Below are 23,841 nucleotides of genomic sequence, written 5' to 3'. Positions count from 1 at the left end.
TACTTTTTTTTTGTCACTTTATTTTTAAAAAGATCAAGAAAACTTGGAGATCTTTGAGAAAACACAAAATACCACCTTAAAGAATAAACAGTGTCTTTGGAATCATAGGTGTTCTGAAAAAGGATAGTAAGAGTGCAGTTTTACCTGTCATTGATTCTTCTCTTCATAGTTACCACTTTTCCTACACCTAGCTCTGGGGACTGACTACAGATCTTACTTTCTGACCCAGTATTTTGTCTTTTCCAGAATGTCATTTAGATGTGATTCATACAGTTGGTAACATTTTTAATCTTGAGTCTTTCATTTATTACAATGCATTTTCAGTCCTATCCATTTTCCTATCAACATTTCCCCCCTGCTTTCTTTTTGAGTATGATGGATATGTCATAATTTTAGTCTCCATTTGAAAGACATGGGGTTTTTCCTCCCAGTCATAGATTTATGATACAGTTGGTTTATTTTAGGCCTTAAGGTCAATAATGAATGTGATAAATATTGAGATATAAGATAGTATGAAAAGTTTAATTAACCTAAATCTGTAACATACAGTTGTTTATACTAAGCTGCTAGGTCAGTAGATTATATTAATTTAAAGTGAGCCATCTGGATCATGAGAAAGCCACTGTGATAAAATAAAACCCCATTTATCACTAACTTAAAGAAATAATTTAAGAAGGAATTATATTAAAGCACTGATGATTTAATTTAAGCACAAGTTACAACTATTAACTACATAATAGAACATTCTGCTTTAAGAATACATTTGAGAAATCATTTACTGTAATTATGCCAATTATAAAATATTTTTAATCTTTTAATTTAAATTTCTAAATTATCTCTGCTAAGCAGCACTTAACTTGATAAACAATATATTTAAGAATGATAAAAACTTAACGCTTGTTCAAAATATATATCCCAAGGACCTGAGCTAGCAATGGAATATTTGTGGAACCTTGAGCAAGTTAGTGTGTGTGAACATCAAGGATGTTTTGATCTATTTTTGTGATTTGAGCAGAGTACTATTAAAATTTTGTTTCCAAAATAGTAACTTTTGCGAATGAAAGAAATTCTAACTAATTGATATCAGGTCAGAACTGACTCATAACACCCTCCAACAGGTTTTTGGAGGCTGTAAAACAGAAGGGAGGAGACTGTCCACCTTTTCCCATGAAGGTAGTGGATTTGAACTGCCATATTATTAGTTTTACTTGAGTAATAATTATAAATGGAGTTGTCGTGTTTTCTTAGGGAGTTCTGGTGATCTAGTGGTAAGGAGCTGCACTGCCAACCTGAAGGCATGTGGTTCAAATCCACAAGCTGCTTGTGGGTGAAAGATGGGCCATCTCTTCCTGTGTGATCTTCTGCCACTGAAAACCCACTGGAGGATCAGCTATGGGTTGGTTCAGACTCTGGTACATTACAATAATATCAACAGTGGCTTATTAGTAAATTGTGCTGCCAATCCAAAGATAGTTTGAATTCATCAGTCGTTCCATAGGGAAAGGGCTAATTTCCTCCCATGTGATTTACTATTACCAAAACCCTGCTAGAGGGTCAGCTGTGAGTCAATTCCAACTTGATAGTACATAATAACAACAATAATTTTGCAACTACAGAAACTAGGAAATATGGCAACGGTCTATGATGAATGAGGATGATACCTTGGAAACTGGGAGTCAACATTCTAAGATATTGGAACATACAAGGAAAAGATACCATTTGGAGCTGGATTGCTAAATTTAAATTGAGGGAGGAACAGAAAGATTATCCAATAATGTAAAATTAAGGATTAAGGGACTAAAGTAATCAGTGATCTCTTGGTGGCTCCTAAAATGGGTATGCATAGAGAGCAAAGGAAGAACAGAGAATCTTTGAGCTCAATTTGATGAAGGGACAAATACTTAGTAAGGGAGTTAGTTGAAACATAAAATTCACAAATTTACTTTGAATGGTTAGCTCCTATGAATGACTATTGCAAAAGGAGCAGATGGAATGTGAGGGAGATTGAGTCTGACTTCTGCTTGCTTCATAGAAGGGAACTGTCACCATCAGTAACATCCATAACACCATACAGATAGCTGCATAATCAGAATTGCTACTCTTTGTGCTCTTGCACCTATTTCTATGAGTCAGACTTTGCTCACAGTTGTGGAGTTTACTAGGGAAATAGGTTGGGGCATTGAAAGGGGGGAGGGGCAAGGAATATCACACAATGCAATTCCTGATGTAATCAGCAATCCCAAACCAGATTAACAAGGCACAGTGTCATTTAGTGGAAGTCCAGGTCCAGTTAAGCAGCTCAGCTTTAAGAAGCTTCTAGTTTCCTCAGTCATCTAGCAAACTTTGTCTCAGAGCAAGTTACAAATCAGCTTTTCCGTCAATCATGCATCAAGCAAAACTTCACTGTGGATCCATCTCCAGTGTTTCTCTGGTTACATCTTGGCACAGTTACTTCTCGGCAATGCCACAGTCTCTTCACCCTCTCGCATCCACTGTCTCTCACAGTGTGGAAAGTGTTCTCATATATTAGTACCACAGTGTTCATGTTTTGCAAGACCATGTGTCTGTAGTTAAGATAGCTTGAGACCATACCTGTTTCCCCATTGATGGCTCACAGAATGGCTAGAAAAGCCAATTTCCAAGGGTTCTGACACCTCAACTATCCATTATAATTAAGTAGTAATGACAACTTTGAGCACAGTGCAGTAGAAGATTAAAAAAAATTAATTGGCATGAAGATAGTTCTAGACTCATCAATGATTATGTAGGCTAGGCTCAGAAAAATGTTAAAATTACAGGAATTAAAAAAAATTATTCTGAAACATTGCACAAAACATTTGTAGATCAATTATTTTGTTGTCAGTCACTTCGAAAGTGTCAACCTATTGCAGTCTATCTCCTTATAGGTTCATCTCATGGTACCACTGCTATAGACTCTTTCATTTATTAATAACGCAGATAAAAAAAATGTACATGTATAGTTTTCATGATGGGGAATTCTGGTAGCTTAGTATAAAGTGTTGTGCTGCCAAACCAAAAGCACCTGGTATAAATCCACCAGCTGCTCCATGAAGGAAAAATGGACATTCTCTTCTCTTAAAATTTACTGCCTCTGAAAACCTTTTGTAAGGCTAGCACTAAGTTCATTCTGATTTGACAGTACATAACAATAAATTTTCATGAACATTTCATTGGGTTATTTTCAACCTAAAACTATTAAGAGAAAGAATGACCACATTAGTATGTAAGAGAACAAGCATTCTTTGTGTGTACATAAAATTTCCACCAGAAAGAAATTATTGGTATAGTTAAAATGTACTTTAATTTGAGGTGATGTGTGTTTTTAATGTTTGAAATAAAGACATTTATATTATCTTTGTTGGTCTTTGGCCCATCTTAATTTTTGATGGATTTTTTTTAAGTCTTGATTATTTTAATTTTTCGGAAATTTATGAATTATCAGTGTTGAGCTCTTTTATTTCAGAATGCAGTCTAGTTTTGTATGTTTTTCTATACTTAATCTTTGTTTTAGGGTATCTTGAATTTGCCAAATGACTTCTTTTGGGGAAGTAAGGTGAAAGCTACAGAATTCCAGATTGTTTTGTTCTTTAGGCTTTTTGAGACTTAGACTTTTTGCAGTATGCTACCACAAGAACTCATCTGGTCTTTGCTCATTAGTGTTCAAGGCCTCAAACCTGTTCCTGAGATGGTTCTGAAATTCAGGTGGGATAGACTCAAAGTCACATTTTGGTTGTCTTGGATTTGGTTTAATTTTCCTCAACTTCAGCTTGAACTTGCATATGAGTAGTTGGTGCTCTGTTCCACAATCAGCTCCTGGCCTAGTTTTCACAGCTAATATTGAGCTTCTCCGGCGGTTCTTTCCACAGATGTAATCGATATGATTCCTATGCATACCATCAAGTGAAATCCAAGTATATAACCTGCGTTTATGTCTCTTAAAAAATGTATTTGCTATGGATAAGTCATTGATTGTGCAAAATTCGATCATTCTCTCTCCAGCTCCATTTCTGTCACCGAGTCCGTGTTTTCCAGCTACTGGATCTCCTTCTCTGTTCCCGACTTTTGCATTCCAGTCACACATTATTATCAGTGCATCTTGATTGCATGTTCGATCAATCTCCGATTGTAAAAGTTGTTAAAAATCTTCTATATCCTCTTCCTTGGCTCTGGTTGTTGGTGCATATATCTGAATGATAGTGGTATTCACTGGACTTCCTTGTATGCATATGGATTTAACCTGTCACTGACAATATTGTACTTCAAGATGTCAACACTCTTGGCACCAGTAGCCAGGAATTAAAAGGCGCATTGCCATGGGAAAGTCTGCTGTTAGGGACCTCTCCAGAGTACTGAAGAGCAGTGGTGTCTCCCTGGAGACTAAGGTGCGTTTGATACAGGCCATGGTCTTTGCAATCACTTGTTGGACAATGACCAAGGAGGATAGAAGGAGAATTGATGCCTTTGAGCTGTGGTGCTGGAGAAGAGAATTGAGAATACCATGGACTGCTAGGAAAACAAACAAATTCCTCCTAGAGAGGGTTAAACCAGGTGGCTCCTTGGAGGCAAGGATTCTGAGGCTCCATCTAACATACTTTGGACATGTTGTGAGGAGAGACCGGTCCTTGGAGAAGGACATCATGCTTGGGAGGGTGGAGGGACAGCGCAGAAGGGGAAGGCCCTCTATGAGGTGTATTGATTCAGTGACTGGGATAATCGGGATAGGAGTGTCAGAGACAGTATGGTTGGCACAGGACAGAACAGAGTTTAGGACTGGTGTACATAGGGCCGCTATGAGTTGCAAGCGACTCGATGGCACATAACAACAACAACAACAACCACAAGAACACATCAAGTTGTTCTTCTATCGTAATTGTTCATACAAATGCATAATAATATCTTATATTTGTATAGTGCTTTACAGGCTACAAAACTATTTCACATGCAGTATCTTGATTCTCCAAAGAAAGCTTATGTCAAGCCCCAGTTCTTTATCATCATCTTTGAGTCTGTACTCTTTTTTTAATTTATTCTTACTCTTTTGATTATTCCCCCCACCCCCACCCCAAATAGTTTATTTTTCCTCTTTGGGAACTTGACATAAATGGAATCATTATGTCTTGTTTCTTTTATTTGGCATGTCTTATGTTTTATCTATGCTGTTATTACATGTATCAGTTGTGTGTTCCTTGAGCACAGAAGAACTAAAGCAAACAGAAGGAATTACGACATAAAATGAACAGAAATTTTTAAAAGAGAAACTTGAGAAGACTAGCTAAAGTAATGTACTGAAGTGGAAATACCTGAAGTTAGAAAATCAGAAGAGTTGATCATACTCAGCATATTTCAGAGTTGCTCAGCTGTATTTCATACCCACATAACATATTTTAAGCTGAAAGAATTGAAGAGAAAATTCAAGTCTTGAGTTGCATTATTGAAGGATTCTAGGGACTCTGGATTTCCTGTCATTTTTGACAAACTAATTTTCCTGGATTCATACTTCTTACATTGCATATTTCTATTATTAATAGATACTTAAAGTTGTTTCTCCTCATTTTGAGTCTTGCTGTACCTGCACATTTAGGTTCTTCATTAGGTGAAAGCTTTTGAAAAGACTTCATTCAGTGAAAGCTTTACTCCACCTGCATCTGTATAGCAAACTCTACCTCTAAGGAGGTAGCTTTTCTCTGTCACGATTTGTGTGCTTTTCAACCCGAGGGGTTCGTCTTCTGGCACTTTATCCATCAATGTTCTCTTTTGTCCATCAGGTTTTCAAAAACACGTTTCAGAAGTGGATGGCCAGTCCCATTTCTTAGTCTGTCTTAGTGTAGAAGCTTCACTGAAACCTGTACACCATCATTGCCCTTATTTGGTATTTGAAATACCTGTGACATAGATTCCGGCATCACAGCAGTGTGTAAGTCACCACAGTATGGCATACTTAACAGAAGAGTGGTGGCAAAAAATGAAATGGAATTTATATAGATTGACAACCCAGTCATTGCAGAGCTGAGATGATCTGTCTGTTGTTGGCCATTTTCAGCCTGACAGTCATGTGATCTGTTATGCTGGAATTGAGAAAGAGGAATAAAGTGACATTAATCGTCAAAGCATTTCAGGTTCTATCCTGAAGTATAATGGCGTGAGTGATAAGATACACAGAATATTAATACAATTGTTATTAGAAAAAGGGAGTTCTCATGCCTTAAAGTAAGGAATTGTGCTGCAAACACAACAGTATGCAGTTCAAACTCAGCAGCTGCTCCATGAGAAAAGGTGGGTAACTTCCTTCTGTATAATTTACTGCCCTGAATACCCACTGGATGGTCAGCCATGAGTTGATTCTGACTTGACAGTATAGCACAAGTTGGGCAAAAATACAAGAAGACACAGAAAGCATGGCAGGGGTACACACAGTCACTATACCAAAAAGAATTGCAGTTCCAGAAATAGCATATAATCATCAGTCATTGCTAGTAATGAGTTAAGAAATTTACCCGGTACTTACAGTATTGATTAAAACCAAAGCTCCAGGAATTTATGGAATAGTAGTTGAGTTACTTCAACAAACAGATGCAGGCTGGAGTTGATACCAGTTGAGATACTTCACAAAAGAGATACAGACTAGAAGTACTTACTCATCTCTGTGAGGAAATGTGGAAGCTGACTAGAACAAAGCTATATCTCTGCCCATCCCAAAGAAAGGCAGTCATATAATACAGAAACTATCAAACATCAATATCTTTGGTTAGTAAAAATTTGCTTAAAAATTCATGTACTTGGCCATTGATAAGAGAGCTTCCAGAGTTGAATCCAGTTTCAGAAGAGATTATGTGACACTGCTAATGTCAAATTTTCCTGTGTTGTTTTGACTACACAAAGGAAGTCAACTTTGTGAATCATAAAAAAAATTTATAGATAATGTGAAGAATGGGAATGACAAAAGTTAATTATGCCTATGGAGAACCTTTACATGGCTCAAGAGACATTAGCTCATACCGAACAATAGGATAGTTTGTAGCCTGTAATCAGGAAATATAGTAATTGCAGAGTCGTATCATTTCACGTTAATTACTCAGTCTGTATGTTGAGCAAATGATCCAGATAGTTGGGCTATATAAAGAAGAATATGGTATCAGAATTAGAGAAAACTATTAACTTGCAATTTACAAATGATATTGCTTACATACGGTAAATGAAGAGAACTTAAAGCACTTACTGGTGAAAGTCTTAAGAATATGTATGCCTTCAGTATGGATTACACCACAACAGAGAGAAAGCAAACTATCTCCATAAATGGATCAATAAATATAATGATAAACAAAGAAAGGTTAGCATTAAGAGTTTTATTTTACTGTGGTTTAAAATTAACATTCATGGAACTTGCTTCCAAGAGATCAAATAATGTATTAGATTGGACAAAACTGCTGCAAAAGATCACTTTAAAGTCTTAAAAAGCAAAGATGTTACTTTGAAGACAAAAGTGTGCCTGGCCAAGCCATAGTATTTTCATTTGCTTCATACGTTCATGGCAAGAACAGTACATTGATGGAGAACTGCCAGAAATTCAAACTAGATTCAGAAGAGTATGCTGTGGCACGAACGATATTGTTGCTGCTGTCTGATGAATCATGGATGAAATAACAGAAAGGTGTTTATCTTTTATTGACTAAGCAAAGGCTGTCTGTGTATGTCATAACTAATTATGGCTAAAATAGAGAATGAGAACCTAGGATACTTTAATTGTGTTCATATGAAACCTATACATACCTAGACCAAAGAAGCCGTTTTGCAGACAAAACAAGGAAACACTACAAGATTTTAAATCAGGAGAGGTATGTATCAAGGCTGTAACCTTTCTCTATACCTAATCAGTGTAAATTCTAAGCAAATCATTTGGGAAGCAGGACTATATGAAGATGAATGGAAAGGAGAGTCATCAACAACCTGCATTATGCAGATGACTTTGCTTGCAGAAGATAAAGTGGACTTGAAAAACTTCTTGCAGAAGATCAAAGACTAGAGCCTTCAAAATGGATAACATCTCAACATCAAGGAAACAAAATATACTATATGAGTATACCACATTTATCTGTTTGTTAGTTAACATTTGGATTGCTTTGGCTTTTTTCCTTCTAAGGGCATCATTCATGTATACATTTTTGTGTGTAAAATTATGTTTGATTTCTGTTAAATATATGCTGAGAATGTATAAGTCAATGACTAAGAAACCCTTTAGCCTTTATGCAGTGTGTAGGTAGGAGGAAACTGAGAAGTGAATATAATGAATATAAATACTGAAGGGCAGGTAATACCTACCAATTTAACAGCCTCCTGCGCTGGTGCTTTTGTATATAAAGTGAAAAATAGAACCTTGGTGGCAAAGATGATGTTTTGTCTCACATACTGTGGCCTTGTTGCTGAGAGAGAGATTATTCCTTGGAGAGGAACGTCATGTTTGGAAAGATGGAGGGACAGCAAAGGAGAGGAAGACCCTCAACCAGGTGGCTTGACACAGTGATTGCAGCAATAAGCCTAAGAGTGTAAGAGATTGTAAGGTTGGCGCAGGATAAGATAGAGTTCAGATCTCTTGTTCATAAGTTCACTGTGAATCGTACTAAACTCAATGCCGTCTCACAACAACAACAACATGCCTAGGAATGGAACTTCTGAGTCATATGGTAACTCTATACATAATCTTTTATGAAATTGCCAGACTGTTTTTTTAAAGCAACTCTGTCTGACATACATTGGGCATGTTGCAAGGAGGGACTAGTCCTTGGAGAGGGATATTATGCTTGGAAGAGTGGAGGGACAGTACAAGAGAGTAAGACCCTCAATGAGATGAATTGACTCAGTGACTGGGGTAATGGGAGTAGGTGTGTCAGAGGCAATAAGGTTGACTCAGGATACAGCAGAGTTCAGAGTTGTTGTATATAGGGTCACTGTGAGTCGTAAGTGACTTGATGACACATGACAACAACAAATAGCATACCATTTTACATTTGTGCTAGGAGTATACAATGATTGTTCTTATTTTGTGCTATCAAGTTGGTACCAACTTATGCTGACCCTCTAGTCAGATTTCAGAGACAGTAAATTGCAAAGGGAAGAGATGCTGAAGTAAAAGAGCTGAACAGAAAATTTCACAAGACAGCTCCAAATGACAAAGCAAAGTATTATAATGGAATGTGCAGAGCTAGAATTGAAGAATAAAAAGGGAAGAACTCTCTCAGCATTTCTAAAGCTGAAAGAATGGAAAAATGTAAGCCTTGAGTTGCAGCACTTGGAGATGCTATGGCCAAACCCTTGAATGATCCAGCAAGCATCAAAAGAAGGTGGAGTGTGACATAATATTGGCACTTTACCAAAAAAGAATTAGTTGGCTGACATAGAAATATTTCAGGAAGTTCCATATGGTCAAGAGCCAGTGGTAATCAGAGAAGAAGTTCTAATTGCACAGAAGGCATTGGGGGTGGAGGAAAGGCACTGGGAATTGAGCCCTGGGTGTGCTTACCAGCCTATGCCAGGAAATTTGGAGGACAGTTACCTGACTAACTGGAAGGGATTTTACTTTTTTCTTTCCAGAAAGATGATCCAACAGTATGTGGAAATTACCAAACAGTATTATTAGTATCACATGTAAGCAAAATACTGCTGAAAGAACTATCTAGAACAGTACATTGAGAAAGAACTGCCAGAAGTTCAAGATGTAGAAGAGTTAGAAGAGGCAATGCACCATGGATATCTTTACCGATGCCAGATGGATCTGTCAAATCTTTCACTCACCATATAGGAGCTTGATGATCCATTTCTAAAGATTCTACTCAGCACTTAATAATTTTGTTAAATGCTGTCAAGTCCACTAAAATGTAAAACTACCTTATGAGCAGTAATAGATCTGAACTTTTCCCTATCTTGCACCTTCCTCTTGATCTCCAAAATGCTGGAGCATGTTGTTGCAGTTGCTGTGTTAATCCATTCTTTTTTCTCTCTCTTTTTTTTTTCTTGTTGAGGATTTTCTCGCTTTGATCCTTTATTTTTTCTAACATCATATCTTTTACCAAGGGTTGATCCCTTCTGACAACATTGTCAAAGTATGTGAGAGGTTTCACCATCCTTAACTCTGAGGTTACATTTCCACCAAGACAGACTTGTTTGGTCTTCTGTCATCCTTATTCATTGTCCAGTTTGAGATGCATAGAAAGCAATTGAAAATGCCATGGTTTGAGTCAGGCATACTTTAATCTTAAAACTTGCATCCTTGTTCATCAGCACTTTGAAGAGGTCCTTTACAGCAAGTTTTCCCCAATGCAAATATGTCTTTTGACTTCTTGAATGCTGCTACTGTAGTTGTGGATTTGGGGTCCAAGTAAAATAAATCCTTAACAACTTCCATCTTTTCTGTCTGTCATCATATTGTCAAACACTTATTTAGCAGCCTTGCATTTAACCATTGCACTTAACCATTGAGTTATTAGGGCTCCTTAGAGACTGCGTGGTAGGCCAGAAAAGAGTTTCAGTAGATTTCTGAGAGAGTGAAATCTTACAGAGGAACATTTTAAGTATGCTATTTGGAAATACGTACATATTATGAAATTGTATTTCTAAACACCCAAGCTGAGAAGTTATTTTTAAATGAATGGTAATGAGAATAAACTATACAAAAATTTATGAAGGCATTTATAGCAGAATTTTGAAAAAAATTACTAACTTTAATTTTTTTTTATTAGAAAGTAAGATCTGAAATAAGTTAAATCATTAAAGTAGAACATAAACAGACAAAAGAAATGAAGACAGAAGAAGCTAAAGCATTTATGGAGCAAACTATACTAAATCTACACACTCATGAAAAAAAAAGAATGAGCAAGAGCACTAGAGTAAAAAAGAAAGAAATGAGCAACTTTTGTTGCATTTCATGAAGTCAAAATAATGCTGCTACATCTGGTCAGGCATAGAGAAATAATCAGAAAAGAGAACAGGTGCCTTTTGTAACTCTGTGCTTCCAAATCCTTAGCAAAATACTAGGAAACTGAGTTAATTAACTTATAAAAAAGTTATCATGCCAAATGAAAGATATCTCAGGAATGCATTACAGATTAAAATGAGAAAATCAGTTCACCTTGTAATTCATCAAATGAAAAAGTGAAAAAAGAAAACCACATCATTTAAAAAAAATGTTTGTTTAAAAAAATGACATTTTAACACTTAACTAAGACAAATGTTTAACCAAATCAAGACATCTGTGAAAAACTCAGTTTACACATTTCTTTTTAAAAATTTTTTAAATTTTTTTTCAATCTTATTTTTATTATTTTGTGTGTGTACCGTCAAATCAGATCTGACTTGTACAGGGGGAGATTTTTCCTCCTTCTCCAGCAGAGCATCTGGTGGATTTGAACCACGTACTTCTAGGATTGCAGTGCATCTTCTTGCCACTAGGCCACCAGAGTTCGCCGACAGTTTATACATTTAATGATGTGACTCTGAATTTTGCCTCACTGAGACTGAAAATATAACACGTTTATGTGTAATAATGCAACATTCAACATTCCAACAGTTTCTGGCAAATAAAATAAGAGAGGGAGGAAAAATAAGATACACAAAATGAAAAACTGTATTTTACATACTTTTGCGCCGTGACAGTATACTTGTGCATACTGTTGTTGGTAATGTCAAATTGAGTAAAACTCTAGCATACCCTTTGAACAACAGATCTGAACCTTGCTCTATGCTGCTTCATCATCCTCACACTTGAGCCCATTCTTGCAGTCACTGAGTCAGTCCATCTCGTTGAAAGTCTTTCACTCCTTCAACCCTCCACCTTTCCAAGCATGATGTCCCTTTCCAAGGACTGACAGCATGTCCAAAATAGGTGAGACAGAGCCTTGTCATTCTTGCCTCCAAGGAGCAGGGTGGCTGTGCTTTCTCTAACTGCATATTTAAAAAAAAAAACAACCCGAAAAACCTTAAAAGAGTCTGTAAGATACTATTAAAACTGTTATGTGACTTTAGTAAGGCCACAAAACATGCAATTAATATATATGAAGAAAATATTTGCCATCTTGGATTAGGCACAAAATGAGATGAAGGTTGGTGCCATCAAGCCAGTTGTGACTAATAGTGACCCTGTGAAATCTAGATCTGAACCTTGCCCTATCCTGCACCATTCTCACCATCTGTGCCATATTTGAGCCTATTGTGACTGTCACAGTGTCTGTCCATCACATTGAGGGTTTTCCCTTTTGCTGACTCATGTAAGCATGCTGTCTATTTTCAGGGACTGGCTTGTCCTGACAACATACCAGAAATATGTGAGATGGCATTTCATAATTGTTGTCTTTAATGAGCAATCTCCAAAACAGATTTATTTGTTCTTTTGTGAGTTCATAGTACATTCAGGATATTTTGCCATCAATACAATTCAAAGGTGTCTTTTCTTCTTTAGTCATCTTTACTTATTTTCCAACTTTTATATTCATATGACATAGTCCAACATACCATGGCTTGAATCAGGCACACCTTAGTTTAAACTGACACCTTTGCTCTTTAGTTCTTTGGAGAGATCCTTGACAACAGAGTTTCCCAATGCAATACATCTTTAAAGTTTATTGATAGCTTTTGTCTTTTTTCCGTCTGTCAATATTGTTGACTATTGGTTCAAATGTGGGGATGTTGAGATCTTATCCATATTGGAGACTGCAACCCTTCTGTAAATGCTTCAAGTAGTTTTTACTTTCTAGAATCAGGGTAATGTGATTTGCATAATGCAGCTAGTTGATGAGTCTTCCTGCAATCATGATGTGACTTTCTTTTTTCATTTCTATATAGTTAACTACTTGAATAATGTGCTCAGGTATAGAGAAAGGATACAACTCTGATGGAAACCTTACCTCATTTTAAACCATGCACGTTCCTTTATTCTTTTCAGACTATTATTTCTTGGTTTAGGTTGCACATGAACAGAGTTAAAGGTTCTGTGATTTCCAGTTTTTTTTCCAATGTTAGCTATAACTTATTATGATCCACAAAGTCACATGCATTTGCATAGTCAGTAAAACAAAAACATCTTTCTGGTATTCTCTGCTTTCATCCAAAATCTGTCTGATATCAGCAATGATATCCTTTGTGCTAAGACCTCTTCTACATCCAGCTTGAATTTCTGGCAGTTCTCTGTCAACAATACACTGACTTTTTAAAATAACTTTCAGCAAAATTTTGCTTGATGTGCTATTAATGGTATTCAGTAATTTCCACTTTCTATTGAATCACCTTTTTTGAGAATGGGAACAAATACAGCTCTCTTTGAGTCAGTTGACCTCATAGCAGAGTCTGGTGAATACATCTGTTTGTTGAAGTACCACAGTTGGTATTCCATCAGTTCCTGAGCCCTTAATTTTTGCCAGTGCCTACAGTACATTTTAGGCTTCTTCCTTCAGTACTATCATTTCTTGATTATACACTACTTCATGAAATGGTTCTGTGTTGACCAATTCTTTTTGGTTCAATGATACTGTGTATCCTTTCATCTTCATTTGATGCTTCAACCATTATTCACGATTTTGCCTATAGAATCCTTCAGTGTTGCAGTTCTAGACTGGAATTTGTTCTTCAGTTCTGTCAGCTTAAGAACTGGTAAATGTGTTGTTCTTTTTGGTTTTCTAACTCTTAACTCCATGCACATTTCATTTTTTTATTTTGCTTTGTTTTCGTGAGCTGCCCTCTGAAATTTTCTTGTTCAGCTCTCTTACTTCAGCATTTTGACTTCTTGTTCCATTGCAAATTTCAGAGTCTATTCTGACATCTATTTTGGTGTCAAGTCCCACCCCTCCCAGTCTTTGTAATTACCTTTTGCTTTCATTGTGTATGTCATTCCACAACTCATTTGGTCTTTGGTCATTAGTGTTCCATGAGTCAAATCTATTCTTAAGATTTTTTAAAATTCAGTTGAGCTACACTCAAGGTCATGTATTAATGCTATGGACTTATTTTAATTTTTTTCAACTTCAGTTTACCTGCATATCAGTAGTTGATATTCTGTATCACTGTCAGTCCCTGGGCTGTTTGATAGCTCTTGTTGAACTTTTCCAACATGTCTTTCCATAGATGTATTTAGTCAGTGTAATTTCTTTCAAGCCCATCAGATAAAGTCCATGTGTACAGTTACCAGTTATGTTTTCTTTTAAAGTAAACATTTGCAATGAATAAATCATTAATTGTGCAAAATTATATCCTGCCATTTCCAGCTTCATTTCTGTTACCAAGTCCATGTTTTCCAATAGCCAGTCCTGCTTATGTTTCTTTTACATTCCAGTCACCAATTATTATTAATGCATCTTGATGGCATATTCACTCTGTTTTACCAAAGTTAGTAGAAATACTCGATTTCTTCCTCTTTCTTTGTTGTTGGTGTGTATATTTGAATGACACTTGTATCAACAGCTGTTCCTTGTAAGCATTTGGGTAGTATCCTATCTCTTACAGTATTGTACTTCAGGATGGATCTTGAAATGGTCTTTTTTGGTAGTGAATGCCAGATCATTCCTTTGCAGTTTGTCATTTCCAGCATAATAATTCTTGTTATTGTCTGATTCTGAATGGCCCGACCCAGTCTGTCCCAGCTCACTAATTCATCTGATGTTGATCTTTATGCCTTTCATTTAATTTTTTAAAACATTTTTTATTTTATATTGATTTGCTTGCAAAGTTTATATACACTGTTTTACACTATCCTTCATTCATATTGTATTTCATACAATCATTCTGATACATTGTATTTTATAAAATTAGTCAGCACTGAACAGTACTCACCACTACCCTGACTTCCCATTTCCTTTACCCACTCCTCCCTCCATCCATCAAATTTTGTGATCTCATGATATCTCCCCTGCCCATCCTCACCCCTATGTTACCAATCTCTTGCCCCTTGGATCATCTTTCTATTTCTACAATTTTACTCTTTTACACACTATTTGTCCTTCAGGGACTGAGTTAGTTCACTCAGTTTAATAATCTCCTGTCCCTCCCAAATTATATAGTAATTTTTGAAATAATTAGTCCTGAGTGCTATGTACTATTCCTTTGTGTGAATGTACCACAGTTTATCAATCCATTCAATTGTGGTTGTACATTTGGGCTATTTCCATGTACTTGTGATGGTGAATAATGCTGCTATGATCATTGGTATACAAATCTCTATTTGTGTTTCAGTTCTAATTTTCTTGGGGTATATTCTAAGCAGTAGAATAGCTGAGTTGTGTGGAATTTCTATATTATATGAGAAAACAGCAAACTGCCTTCCAGGGTGGTTGTAGCATTTTACAATCCCAACAATAGTGTATGAGAGTTGCTATTTCTCTGCATCCTCTCCAACATTAATTGGTTGCTGTCCTGTTGAATTTTGCCACTATTAATAGGGTGAGATGCTATCTCATTGTGATTTTGATTTGCATTTCTCTTATTGCCAGGTGATTTTGAGCATTTCTTCATGTCTGTTGTTCATCCGAAGGTCTTCTTCTGTGAAAGGTCTTTCCATGTCTTTTGCCCGTTTTGTAATTGGTTTATCAGTCTTTTTCTTGTGAAGGCCATTAGTATTCTGTAAAATTTCATTATGAGACCATTGTTTGAGATGGTATTGTCAGTTTTCCCCCCATTCAGTAGGTTTCCCTTTTTTAAAAAAAATTTCAACTTTTATTTTATTATTTTTAGTGTGTGTACCATCAAATTGGATCTGACTGATACAGGAGGAGATTGCCCCTCCTTTTCCAGCAGAGCATCTGGTGGATATGAACTTTGTGCCTTTGGGGTTGCAGTGCAGCTTCTTGCCACTAGGCCACTAGAGTTCGCTAGTAGGTTTCTTTTTACCCTGTTGGAGAAAGTTTGGAGAACAAAGAAACCTCCAATAAACAAAACACTTATGAAAAACAAGAATGAAGTAGGAGGCATAGCACTGCCTGATCTCAAACCTATTACTCAGCTGTAATAACCAAAACAGTGTGATACTGGTATAGTGATAGGCACGTCGGTCAATGGAACTGAGTCGAGAACCCAAGAATGAATCCATCTATCTGGCCAACTGATACTCGACAAAGAAATAAAACCTATCAGATCGGGAAACAACAGCCTCTTCAACAAATAGTGCTGGAAAAACTGAACTGCTACTTGCAGAAAGCTAAAGTAGGATCCACATTTCTCACACTACACAAAAATCACCTCAAGGTGGATTAGAGACCTAAGGGTAAGCCAAAAACCACGAAGATCATAAGAGACAAAGTGGTACCAAGCTTGGCAAGACTAGCTTATGGCATAAAAAGCCCGAATAAATATAGCCAGAAGCATACAACCAGGACAGAATAAAGTTGATGAATGGAACCTCCTAAAGATTAAATCCCTATATCTATCAAAAACTTTTTCCACCATGGTGAAAAGAAATCCATTTCATTTTTAACAATTTCAAACTATCCTAGATTCATACTTCTTACATTCCATATTCCAATTATTAATGGATATTTGCAGTGATTTTTCCTCTTTTTAAATCTTGGCACAACAGCAAATGAATATCCTTCACGGGTAAAAGTTTTGCACCATTTGCATCCATATGGTAGACTCTACTTTGAACAGACACTCTTCATCATTTGCCTTTTAACTTTAAGTGGTTGTCTTCTGGCACAATATCTAAAAATGCTTTTCCATTGCCCATAATGTTTTCAAATCCCTATTGTTTTAGAAATAAACTAGAAGAATGACGTTGCATTCATAGTTAAAAAGAGAATGAAAACCAGAACGATGTTATAGTCATATTTAAAAAGACAAATTCAAGGTCTATCTTGAAATACAGTGTTGTGAGTGATAAGATGTTATCCATACATATATAAGGAAGACATGCTAATATGATTGTTATTCAAATGTGTACAAAATAGCTAAAGCCAAAGAAGAGGAAATAGAAATTTTGAAAAAAAATTTTATATTGGTTTTCTTACAAATTTAGTATACATTCTATTTCACACTATTCTTCATTCCCATCGTGTTTCATACAATCATTTCCATTCAGTATGTTTTATAAAATTAATCACTGTTGGACTATGCCCATCATTACCCTGTCTTTTCAGGTCTCCAGATCTTTCCAATATCCTTTACCCCTTCCTTTCACCTACCAAATTGTGTAACGCTGTGATTTTGCCCCTATTCACACTCACCCCACTGCTTCCACTCCTTCCCCCATATATGTTTTACTATTTATTCTTCTGCTTTTACAGTAATGATCTTAATGCAATATTTGTCCTTATGATACTGAGTTAATTCATTTAGCATGATGATCTCTAGTCTATCCCAAGTTATGTAGTATTTTTTTGAAATTATTGTTCCTGAGTACTGCATAGTGTTTTCCATTGTGTGACTATACCACAATTTCTCAATCCATTCAATGTTGGTTGGACATTGGGCTGTTTCTATGTTCTTGCAGTGGTGAATAACACTGCTATGAACACTGGTGTATGAGATCTAATTTCTGTGTCTCAGATCTAATTTCCTCCAGGTATATTCCTAGTAGTGGAATAGCTGGATCATACGTAGTTTTTGTGTTCTATAATTAGATGGCAGCTTAAAATGTTCAGCCTATGGGTGAGCCACTTACTCTACTGAAATTCCTTTCTAGTATAATCTGTCTTTTCTAAAGTCCTTTAGGAATCTCAGTTTATTATAGTCCCTTCTCCTAAACTATGTTGTCCTCCTTTGTCTAGAGAGTGGCTGAGTGCTATGAGACCAGGTGCACCACTCGAGCATTTTCTATCCAGGGGCATTTCAAGTCATCTCTCTTAATTGCAGCTCAACATGCCAGCTGAGAAAGTCTTTCCCCTATTGCAGCTCTGTGTCCCGAACTCTCTTGTCCTTTTTTGGCACCTGAAATGGCCCCACAGTGGTAGAGGGAAGGTTTCAGTCCCTGTACCACATACCTGAAAGTGCTGACTCTGAGGAAGAGTGTCTCACCTCATGGCACCTTTTCTCTTAAGACCTAATGTTTTCCTTTGCTTCTGGAGTGGCTCAGAATTAGGGGCATCAGCTTAACCAGTTGTGTATGCAGGGGCATTTCAAGTCAGCTCTCCTTCTTGCAGAAAGCTGAGAAAGTCTTTCCCCTACTTGCTAGCTGTCTGTTCCAAATTCTCTTCTCCTCTTTGGTCCCTGGGTAGGCCTCACAGCTGCGTAGGCAAGGATCCTCAAATTGAGGACCTTTCCTCAGGGGTTCAACCCTTCTCTCCTCCTTCATATGCCTGAAAGTTCTGGCTCTGGAGAAGTGTCTCACCTGATAGCTAAAATTGAAGATTTTTATCAAATTTTGGAGTTAAAAATTGACCAAAAATGCAGTCAAGATGTGTTAAGGATAGTGACTATAATGCAGATGTAGAAAACCAAGAAGGAATTGTATTCAGAAAGTACCAGCTTGATGACAGAAATGAGGCTGGAAATAAAATAATTGAATTTTGTACGTTAAATGATTCATTCATTGCAAATACCTTTAAAAAAAACCAACACAAAAATAGCAGCTTTATGCTTTGGACCTCACTGGAACAGACCATTAGTTACTTATGTGCAACTTCAAATTGAGACTGAAGAAAAAACAAGTGTGCAAGAACCAAATATGATCCTTAGTCTGAATTTAAAAACATCATCTAAAGATTAGATTTTAAGCATTTGAACACTAGTGATCAAAGACTGGATTAGTCATGAGATGACATCCAGGATATCGTTCATGAAGAAACCAAAAGATCACAACAAAGAATGTTGTTAGGTACTGTAGAGCAGAGCATGACACAAAGCAACCTGATGAACAACACATTTGAATCTTGTCTTATCCTGGGCCATCCTCACACTTCCTCATGACACACTACAGCCCACTGTGGCAGCCATTGCATCAGTCCATCTGGTTAAGGGTAGTCCTCTCCTTCACTAGTATTCTGCCTTTCCAATTGTCATGTCTCTCTCCAAGGAATAGCCTGTCCTACCAACATGCCCGAAATAGATGAGGTGAAACTTTATCATTTTTGCCACCAAGGAGCTCCGGCTTCACCTTCTCCGAGACATACTTGTTTGTTCTTTTGGCAGTCCATGGTATATTCAGTACTGTTCTCCAGCACCACAGATCACAGACATCATTCATTTCTGTCATTCTTACTCATTTAGATGCCAAATTATCAAAAGCTTGAATCAGATGCACCTTATTCCTGAGACTGACATTGTTGCTACTCAGTAGTTGGAGAGATCCTTGACTGCAGACTTTCCCAGTGCAATATGTCTACTGATTTTCCTAACTACTGGCACCAAGGGTGTTGATTGTTGATCCATGCAGGATGAAGTTGTTGACAGTTTCAGCCTTTTCTCCATTTGTCATGGTAATGCCTATTTGTGCAGTGGTAAGAATTTTTGCTTTCTTGATGTTGTGATTTAATCCATATCGAGGGCAACTAATGCTTCAAGAGTTTCTCACTTTAGTGAGCAAAGTTGTGTCATCTGCATAACACTAGTTATTGATCAATCTTCCTCTGATCTTGATGCCACAGTCTAGCTTCTCAAGTAATTTGCTCAGCATACGGATTGAATAGGTTTAGAGAATACAACCCTGACACACTCACTTCTTAATTTTAAGCCATGCAGTGTTCTCTTGCTGTTTGCACAGCAGCCTCCTGGTCTAGATCTAGTTTTCGTATGAGCAAAATTATGTGCTTTGGAATTCCCATTCTTCTCCATGTTAGTCTTATCTGTTAGGATCTACATAGTCAAATGCCTTTGCATAGTCAATAAAGCATAAATAGACATTCTTCTGGTATTCTTTAATTTCATCTAAGATACATCTGACATCAGCAGTGATACCTCTTATGCTATGACCTCTTCTAAATCCTCCTTGAACTTCTGGCATTTCTCTATGTACTGTTCTAGCCACAAAATCATAGCAATATTTTCTTGCATGTGAAATTAATGATATTGTTTGAGAGTTTCCACGTTCTGTTGGATCTCCTTTCTTGGGAATGGGACCAGATATGACTGTTCCAATTTGTTGGCCAGACAGTTGTCCTTCAAACTTCCTGACATAGATGGATGAGTGCACCCAGGGCTTCATCTGTTAATTGAAATAAGCCAGTTGGTATCCCATTGATTCTTGGGGCCTTATTATTTTGCCATTGCCTTCAGTGCAGCTTTAACTTCTTTCTTCATTACTGTGGGCTCATACTTGGATGGTACTTCCTGAAATTTTTGAATGGTATACAAGTCTTTTTGGTACAGTAGCTCTGTGTATTCCTACCATCTTCTTTTGATGCTATCTGGGTCATTGATCATTATTGCTAATAGCATCTTTCAGTATTGTGACCCAAAGCTTACATTTGTTTTTCAGTTCTTTCAGCTTGAGAAATGCTGCACAAGTTCTTCCCTTTTCAGTTTTTCAACTAAAGGTTTTTTGCACGTTCTGTCTTCTCAAGCTACACTTTGAAATCTGTTCATCTCTTCACTTCAGTATCTCTTTTTTTTTTTTTGTTTCTTGATGCTCTTGCAATTTCAAAGTCTTCTTCTGACATCTGTTTGGGTCTTTCTTTTCTGCCTTGTAATAACCTTTGGCTCTCTTCATGGATGATATCTTTCCACAACTCATATGATCTTTGATCATTCATTGCTGCTCAATGCTTCAGACCTATTAAGATGATTTTAAAATTTAGGTAAAATAGATTAAGGATCATATTTTGGTTCTCATGTTAATTTTTTTGGCTACAATTTGAACTTGGACGTGAGTATTAATGATCTGATCCACAGTCAACCACTAGATGCAGTACAGAGGGACACTAAAGGCAAAATTTTGAATGACCCAGGAATCATCAAAAGAAGATGGAGGGGATACACAGAATCATTGTATCAAAAAGAATTGTCTAACACAGAAATAATTCAGCAAATGCTGTATGAGGAGAAAGTTCAAGCTGCAGTGAAGGCAATGTCCAAAACTAAGGCTCCATGTATTGATCTGATACTATTTGACATATTTCAGTTAACAGATGCAGCCCTGAATGTGGTCACTGGTCTTTCCCAGGAAATTAGGACAGCTGCCTCTGACTGACCAGAAGAGATCCGTATTTGTTTCCGTTCCCAAGAAAGGTGATCCAGCATGTGGATGTGGACATTATCAAACAATATCATACGCAAGCAAAGTACTGTTGAAGAGTGTTCAAAACCAGCTAGAATAATAAACAGAGACCTGCCAGATGTTCAAGCTGGTTTTAGAAGAGCCTGTAACACCAGGGATATCATTGTTAATGTCATATGGATCCTAACTGAAAGCAGAGAATACCAGAAGATGGTTGGTATGTTCTGTATTGACTGTGCAGAGGGATTTGATTGTATAGGTCATAGCAATTAATGGCTAACATTGAGAAGAATGAGAAATACAGAGCACCTAATTGTTCTCATGTGAAACCTACACCTAGACCGAGAGGCTCTTGTCCAGAGCAAGGAAACACTACATATTTTTAAATTAAGAAAAGGAGTGTGTCAGTGTTGTATCATTTCTCCATATTCAGTCTGTATGCTGAGCAAGCTAGTTGAGAAGCTGGGTTATATGAACAAAAATGTGGCATCAGGATCAGAAGGAGACTCATCAATAACCTATTATACAGAGGTCACAAGCTTGATTGCTGAAAGTGATGAAGACTGGAAGCCCTTTCTGCAGAAGTTAAAAGAATATAGCCTTCAATATGAATTGCATCTCAAGATTAAGAAAACAAAAATTCTTACCACTGCACCATTAGGGAAACGATTGAAATTGTCAAAGACTTCCTTTTACTTGAATACACAATCAATACCTGTGGTACCAGCAGTTAGGGGACCAGAAGACGTATTGTGCTGGGAACATCTGCAATCAGGGATGTCTCTGAATTTTTTGGGGGGTGGGAACAGTGACATCATTTTAAGGACAAAGGTGTGCCTGATTCAGGCCATGGTCTTTTCAAGCACTTCCTGTGCATATGAGAGCTAGACAGTGAATAAGGTGACAGAGGAAGTGATTCCTTTGACTTGTGGGGCTAAAGAACAGTACTGAATATTCCATGGACTATCAGAACAACAAACAGACATGTCTTGAGGAAGGTGCTCCCAGAATGCTCTTTGAAGGCAAAAATAACAAAGCTTCATCTCACATACTTTGGGCATGTTGCTAGGAGAAGCTATTTCTTGGGAGAGGGACAATATGCTTAAAACAATGGAAGATCAGTGATAGAGAACAAGACCCTCAACCAGATGGATTGACCCAGTGACTACAGCTAAGGATTTGAGCGTGTTTGAAATTTTGAGGATAGTACAGGAAAAGACAAAGTTCAGATCTAGTTTTTATAAGGTAGCTGTGAGTTGTACTATATTCAACGGCACCTAAGAAGAGGAACATGCATTTGTTGATTGAAAATAAATATATACAGTTCACTTCTCTGAAAATACAGTTTCTAACTAGGAAGAGCAAATGTAGCTGAAGGGAGCTTATTAGGCCATGTAATTCAAGCTTTTTGTTCCACAGATGAGGAAATTTAAGTACTTGGATATCTCAGGATCACTAGATATATTTCACTATTTGTGAATCATTTTCACTGTAACAAAGCTCATATTTACCTTTAGGCAGTAGGTTCTTTGATATGTGATGAGTAGTGCTAAGCTTATGAACATGTTTTGATCCCTGTTGTTGATCTATTTGTGCCAAGTCATAGCTAGTCATTTGTGTGGAAGAAATGATAATTATTTTTGTAGCTTTATTAAACCATTCAATGACAAGTCAGTCTAAAGTTTGAACAGTTACTTGTTTTGAAAGGTTAGTTTTTTGGAATAAAACGAAACATTGGAATTTATTATCCTTCTCAATGGTAGTTTTTTTAAACTATTACTGCCTAATGAATCTTAATATTTCTTCTCCAGTTTTATATTCAGTTTTAATCCCACTCCATTTAAACATTTTCCCCTTTACTGTTCGAAACTTGTCAGCTGAGCCTACTTCTCTTTGTTTTTAATTTTAGTGGTTACTGTCTTTACCTTTCATACGTTACTTGGTTCTTGGCGTATTTATATTGATTCTGAAAGACTCAAATTCAGCCACCACCTTGAAGCAGTAACTTAGAAGACTATCCCAATAGTGGCAAAATGATGAACTAGAATGTTAAATTTAGGTACCTGGGTAGATTAGGATCTGGCATAGACTGGCATCATACTTGTGTACTTATGTTCTTGGTTCAGTTTGCTTAACCATTTCTTGTTTCAGCAAATGATACTGAGTATGTGCTCTTTACTCAAATTGTAATTGGAAATATGGCTATTAAAACAACGTTCCATTCTTAAAGAATTCATAGCTCTGAGGGAAATACAGAGAAACAAAATTTAAGTATCATTGATAGTCTTATCTAAAATATGAGAATGAATAGATTATAACAGAAAAAGCAATAAATCTATATATATATACACATCATTGTTCTTTTGATGTGCTTTATATTTATGTGTATAAAATATGTTCAAGCAACCTAAGTTTATAAATTGTTTCACTTAGTATTTAGACTTGTGGGTTCTATTGGAGTTGTGGTGGCATAGTGAATGAAATCTTGGACTGTGGCTAAAACAGCTACTCTAGAAGGATGAGGCAATCTGCTTCATTTAATATAAACAGCTCAGAAGTCCAATAGGGCATCAATCATTACTCTGTCCTGTAAGGTCATTATGAGTGCTAATCTACTTGGCAGCAGTAAGCTTGATTTTTGGTTTTGAAGGATGCAGGTATATCTATGTTAACATATTAAATCCTTTAAATTTGGATGTCAT

The 23,841-nt window shown here is 36.7% G+C and overlaps 1 protein-coding gene across 2 annotated transcripts in view; it reads left to right on the top strand.

The window, feature by feature from the left end:
* FOXJ3 (forkhead box J3) overlaps window positions 1-23,841 on the top strand; it is a 221,874-nt gene that overhangs the window by 133,021 nt on the left and 65,012 nt on the right. The window lies entirely within an intron of this gene.

Source organism: Elephantulus edwardii, unplaced genomic scaffold (assembly GCF_000299155.1).
Source record: "Elephantulus edwardii isolate Elephantulus edwardi_28Jun2011 unplaced genomic scaffold, EleEdw1.0 scaffold00049, whole genome shotgun sequence".
Lineage (NCBI taxonomy): Eukaryota > Metazoa > Chordata > Mammalia > Macroscelidea > Macroscelididae > Elephantulus > Elephantulus edwardii.
This window is presented reverse-complemented; position numbering and strand designations above follow the sequence as displayed.